Here is a 6,326-nt window from a genome sequence, read left to right on the forward strand (position 1 = left end):
CCCCCCCCCCCCCCCCCCCCCCATCTCTCGCTCGCCCTATGGCATCTCACGCTCTTTATGTTTATCACTTTCTCTCTCAATGCTTTTCTTTCTCCATCTTTTAGAGGGTTTGTTTTTTTTTCCTTTGCCATTTCTCATATTGTTTATCCAAGTTGTACAGAATACAGTGTGTGTGTGTGTGTGTGTGTGTGTGTGTGTGTGTGTGTGTGTGGCTGAGTGTAAAAACATATGTTCATCAAAGAAGGATTATGTCCAGTGGTGTGATCTAATCAGAAGACAGCGCTTGCAGGAGGACAACCTGCTGATACTGATCTTACACACACACACACACACACACGCACACAAAGTCCTGACCTACAGAAGTTATGAGGTTGGCTGTGCTGGGTCACTTCACTTATGCTTCACCCTAATGATAACCTTCCCATCTGGCTAACCAATCATAGCGCTGCTTCAAAGAACAGATGGCATTGTCTCTGTAATCTGGGGATATGATTTTGTCTTGAGCTTTGATATGTTGCCTTAAAGAATATTTGTGTCAATCATCTCAGTGTTGTGTGGTGTGGTGCAGAAAATGTAGGTGATGTGTGGACATATCAGGACTCTGGATGCTGTCTTCAGGAATTTCATTTTTATGCACTATGGCAAAACTAGTGAAAACTTGCTGAAGGTGGACAATCTAACACAGTAAACATGAACCCTTGAGTCAATTGACCATTCTCTAAGCCCCACCTCCATCGGTTTTACTGTTGCGGGGCAGATTTACCATATATCTGAGTAATTTTTAAAATAATGGGCCCTTTTTTCACAAAGTGGTAGACAAAACGGGCTCTTCATTTCTAGCTGCAGACCGTCAATCTTTTGGGCCAAAATGACAACTGTTGCTAGCATTTTATTATAGCTAGCTTGTTAGCTAAGTATCGTTAGCTCCATGAGTTGAAAACTCTGTGTCTGCCTGACTTGAAATGAGAACCCTGTTAAATGGTTTTAAATGGGTAATTGATGCTTACATACATCATGCTAAAAGACTGAGGCTAAAGCTACGTGTTCCAGGCACAAAATCATGTGTCTCACAAGCTGACGATCAATGTAGATAGATGGGGAAATTTTTTTAATTTTTTTTTAGTTTGTACTACAGGGTAGAACTACTTAGCCCTATATACAGTTATGAGATTTATGCTTTGTTGTTTGTGTTGTCAAACTGTATGTTTTAACCTTACAAGAAAAAAAAGCTTTTAGGATGACAACTGATGTGTTTGGCAAATAGCCAACTGCTGGGAACCATCTTTGGTTAAAGTAAACAGAAAGCTGATATGGCGGCTAAAAAGTCAGTGACGTAGATGTGACAGTAGGCTACTTACTGGGACATATGAGTACAAATCTTTTATCAAGAGAAACACAACAGCTGTGTGTCAGAAAGAGTGGGTAAATGAAAAGAAGGGGCATCGCTAAAGAAAGAACCTTGTTATTTATAGAGAGATAGAAGGCACAAAGTTGTTATGACGGTGATTATGGCAGCGTGTTAGCAGCTAATTAGCTAGCCATGCTGCTGCTGCCCCATCACTTTTCCAAGAGGCAACCAGTGACAGTGCTTGGTCTGGTGTTCTTCTTCTTCTTCTTCCTTTTCCGTTTAGTTTAACAGCAGTTGGCATCCATAAATGTTCATCTACTAAAAAGGCTTGATCTTCCTTCCGCTTGTGAATTTTTTTGTGTGACATGTGTTATGACCTGGCTCAAAAGGCCACAACAAAAGGGAGACACACCATGGTAAACAGTTAGCGTATGTTTATTTAATGAAAATAAGCCAAATCAATCGTTATTTCAAATTAACATAATTAAAGTATGTGTATGTGTATATGTAGTCTGTGGTTTCAGTAGTGTCTGTGCAGGACGATGGTTGCATGAATGTATGTGTGAAGGTGTTGTAATATGCAAAACAAGATAAATACCACAAAGCAATAGTCCAACCAAAGAAAACCAAACTAAATGGAAAACCAGGGAGCCGGTCGCAGGTAGGTCTGATCTGATCTTGACAGCAGCTGCCTGCAGAATGAGAAAACCGTCCTAAATACTCTACAGGGCAATTAGCCCAGGTGCCCAAAGCCACTGCAATCAGCCCCTCCTCCTCCGAGAGAGAGACAGGCCACACTCATGACCCCACAGGGCGTCACACATGGCACGAAAGAACAAAAGCACAAAAAGATCCACACGTATAGGTGGAGATTCACAAAAAAAATTCCATTGAATAATGCTAATGATGATATACGAGTTGTAAATTAGATTGGGCCAGCTTTTATAGCCTGGAATGCCCAGGTAAACAGGTAACCCTCCCATGTCAGCTAATTGTCTGCTGAGGCTAAAATATGTCATACTAGCTAATACTGAAACTGAAGTTTAATCATTTCATCTCACTCACTCTGCACTTTTCTCTAGTATGGGCTGCTCTCATATGGCACTTTTAACTTGACAGCAGAACAAAGCACTTCTGAGATTCAGCATATTGCTCAAGGACACTTAAAAAACCTCCATCTTGACTACTATGGACAACTCGCTCTACCACCTGAGCCACAGCCGCCCCATGCACTGCAAAGTGAATGGGCAAATGTAAGCTAGATATAGACAAAACTAAGCAGGTAATAAATCTCCCTGGCCCCGCAGTTCTTCAGCGTTATGCCAATCCATGTCTGTCCGAAGCTTACCATTGACTTGTATGCACTTCCACTGCCATTTAGGTTCTCATCGCTTATATTGTAAACTCCAAGCCTCTCTCTCTAAAGGTGCATTCCTTTGTCATCTGTGACCAGTGTGTGTTTGTGTGTGTGTAGTGAGAGAAAGCGCACTTGTCAGTTGATTTATGGGCTTCTGGGAAGCTGCACAATGCAGCTGTTGTCATACCACAGATCAAAGGGGTTTCCTAGACAGGTTAGAATGAAGGGGTGGGGGATATGTTGGATGAAGAAGGAGAGGAGAGGTTGACGCAGTGAGGAGAACTCAATGAAGCTTGCTGCAGCAGCCGTTTCTGGGTTGCACTGGTACTGCCAGAGGAGGTTGATGATTTAGCAATTTTCATGTACACAACAGAGCCAAACTCTTTTTCAAGCACTTCCATTTCTTTGTAATGTCATATACAGTAAATTACACTCTTCTACCCCTGTACCTTTTTTTGTACCTGTGTTTAAATGTACAATGTCTAACTTGTAATGATTATCTAATACTCATTTAGTAATTTATTGGCACAAAAATCTAAAACTATTGCAGTCTAACCCGTAAAATCCACTGACTATGGCGAGTTAAGGCTGCGCTGCAGTTGCCAGAGCTAATCACGGCCATTATAGTCGCCAGCACGTCCCGGAAGCGGCTCTCGGCTCCACTCCGCAAAGAATAGGTAGCAGGTCTATTTTTGTCGCAAGCCGCGTCAAGCATCACGGAGCAGATCGAACCAAGCAGGAAGTGAGACACAGAACGGCATAGAGAAATAAAACACCCTGTGGAGTAGAGGTGGGAATCTTTGGGGACCTCACGATTCGATTCGATTACGATTCAGAGGGTTGCGATTCGATTATAAAATGATTATTGATGCATCTTGATGCATAATTTTTTCTATACAGGATCTCTGCATAATTACTAAGCATTTAATTTGCGCATTAAAATCCAAAAGAAACATCTCCTAATTAGCTTAAAATGACTAGTTTGCATCCCTAATTTACTTTATTAACCTCATCTCCATGGTCCCTCATTTCTTTAACAACCAGTTGTCAGACTCCTCTGAAAACTGAAAAATAATTATCAGGATGTACAGTATGCACAGAGCTGTACATCAGTTTAGTCTAAGCTTGTACCAGATCTTCTCAACACTTGACTAGTAGGTTAGTTAGTAATGACATACAGCTGATAATTAATATTACTGCATTACTAATTTAGCTAACGTTACATAAATACATAAATAATTGTAGTGCCTTTCACGGGACCCAAGGACCCTTTACACATGCAGTTACAGAACAAAAATGTCATTCAGGATTGAATGTCCGGTGTGGGGGAGAGAGAGCAAGCCCTTGTCCAGGGGAGATGTTAGCTAACAGCCTTCACGTTTCCAGCCGTTGGGGAAACTACAGACTTTTATTAATGGGCACACTGTGACCTACACTGCACGTTTACTACCAGACAGAAACTTACTGCTAATATTTTCCTCTGTTAACTTTCAACATCACGTTCTGCCACTCGCTCTCTCTCATTCGCTCGGCCTCACCCACAGGATACGCAGAGAGCTGCCAAGCGTCGAGTGTCACCATGCTCACAGTGTGCGAGTTAAAAGCATTACTTGCACACTGATATTAAGGATTGTGTAACATTTTAGTAGGGTGGTTAATCATTCTGCAGCGGTGGTGTGCCGTATACAGGCTATTGTGTGCACTCCACAGACGGTCCGGGTGCTCCACTTCCGCGACTTCCGCCTTTTGCGTTCCGTCAACATTACGCTCAAAATGCTCTGATTCTGAAATGCTCCTTGTGGGAAATGCAGCTGAAGTGGAACGAAACGGGGTCACATAGAGCTGTGAAGAAGGTAGCAGAAGCACAAAAATGACAAATTAATAACAAGTAAATAATGTGGGGCAGGCTGCATGCTCCACTGCTGAAACGCTTCCAATGGACTTTGACTTTACTGGGCTATGGACGCATCAAAACCACGGCACAGCCGTACGTGCCGTAGCCGGAGTCAGTGGATTCCTGTCATAACACAACTTTATGGTAAATTGAATGCTGTAGTTTGTGGTGCTGCTGAATTATATTTTGTAATACTGAGAGGTGTTCCTAACATTTTGTCCCCATGATTTACAGTTAATGTCTATAGTGTTCTATTAGAAAATATTAATTTTTCCAGGTGTACCAAATATACTTGCAATTGAGTCCATATTCCATTTGTGTGTTTATGTATGTTCCATTGTTATTTTCCATCATGAGTTGTAATGTGTTTGCTGCAACAGCCCATTATTTTCATGATGGTCATTACTCATCTAATCTAATCTACAGAGTGATGCTGCTCTATCCTGCTGCTGGTTATTTAGCTCTCGTAATCCAATTGGTGCGTCAGTTGCTAATTCTGCGAAACAGCAGACGTCAATCCAGATGGCATTAAAAATCACCCAGAGTTAACACATACACAGTAAATAAGTTGGGACATTTACTAGAATAGAAATAATTTTTCTAGACAGCGGAGATTTCTTTTGTGGGAGATACAAAACAACCACACCACTCCTGGTAATTCAAAAAAGGGCTACAGACACTTAATTTCACAGTCGTGCAAACTGGTCTGGAACAAAACTCATTTATAACTGTGGTATTAGATTCTTCTAACACTAACGAATACTGCAAGTGTTTTATGGCTTATATTACTCAAACTACATTCACACAGTAATCATGACTGCTCCACAGCTTGGTAACTGGAGTGTGACCCCGAACTCTCATGCATGTTGACAGAGAATGTTCCTCGAAATATGAAATAAAGAATTATTTACACATCTTTAATAGTTTTTCTTAAAACAATTAGATGAAAGTGTCAATAATACCCTACATCTGTGAAGATTCTCCGTCATCCTAATCATGGTTATCCAAGGTGGGACTTGGTTGAAGATACTTTAAGACGTTTTGCCTCTCATCCATGAAGCTTCTTCAGTTCGGACTGACTGGCAGGGAGCCCCAGCCTCCTCTCCCTTCCAAACACTAGCTACCCTTCCGGCAGTCAATGGACATAAAGTTGTTAATGTGATGTAGAGACAGTGCTCAGCTAAAGCTTTATGGGTGAAAGATACATTTGTTACAGATTAATAATTCGCCGCTCTGAAACTCTTGCTCCAGTCTATGTTCTCGCTGACCCGCCCTTTTCTGCTTCTGATTGGCTAGTAGTCCTTAACTAGGAACTGTGCATGTGCAACTCCCAACAAAGAGCATTTACAGACAAGATGTATCACTCCATAGCTAAAACGAAGCCTTCAACACAACGTGAAAAGAGGAACTGCAGCAATGGGCAGTATGACAAAATATGGTGTTTTTTGAAAATTAAACCATGTAAACCTGTTCAGTATTGTGGGACAATAATATCCATCAACTATCTTTGAGGAATAATTTAGTAATTTTCATTCTGTCAATTACCAAAGTTTATCGTCTTTTTCTTCACCGTGGTTGGAATGTGGTTGTGAACTTAGCAGCCTTCGTGACTGACCCACTGACCACATGTACTGATAAACGTTTTAAAAACTGCAATACAGAGTTGAACGATCACAGGAAGGGATCACGATGAGGTGAAAACAAGATGGGACAGAAAGAGCAGGGCA

Source organism: Micropterus dolomieu, linkage group LG02, assembly GCF_021292245.1.
Source record: "Micropterus dolomieu isolate WLL.071019.BEF.003 ecotype Adirondacks linkage group LG02, ASM2129224v1, whole genome shotgun sequence".
In the NCBI taxonomy this organism is placed as follows: Eukaryota; Metazoa; Chordata; class Actinopteri; order Centrarchiformes; family Centrarchidae; genus Micropterus; species Micropterus dolomieu.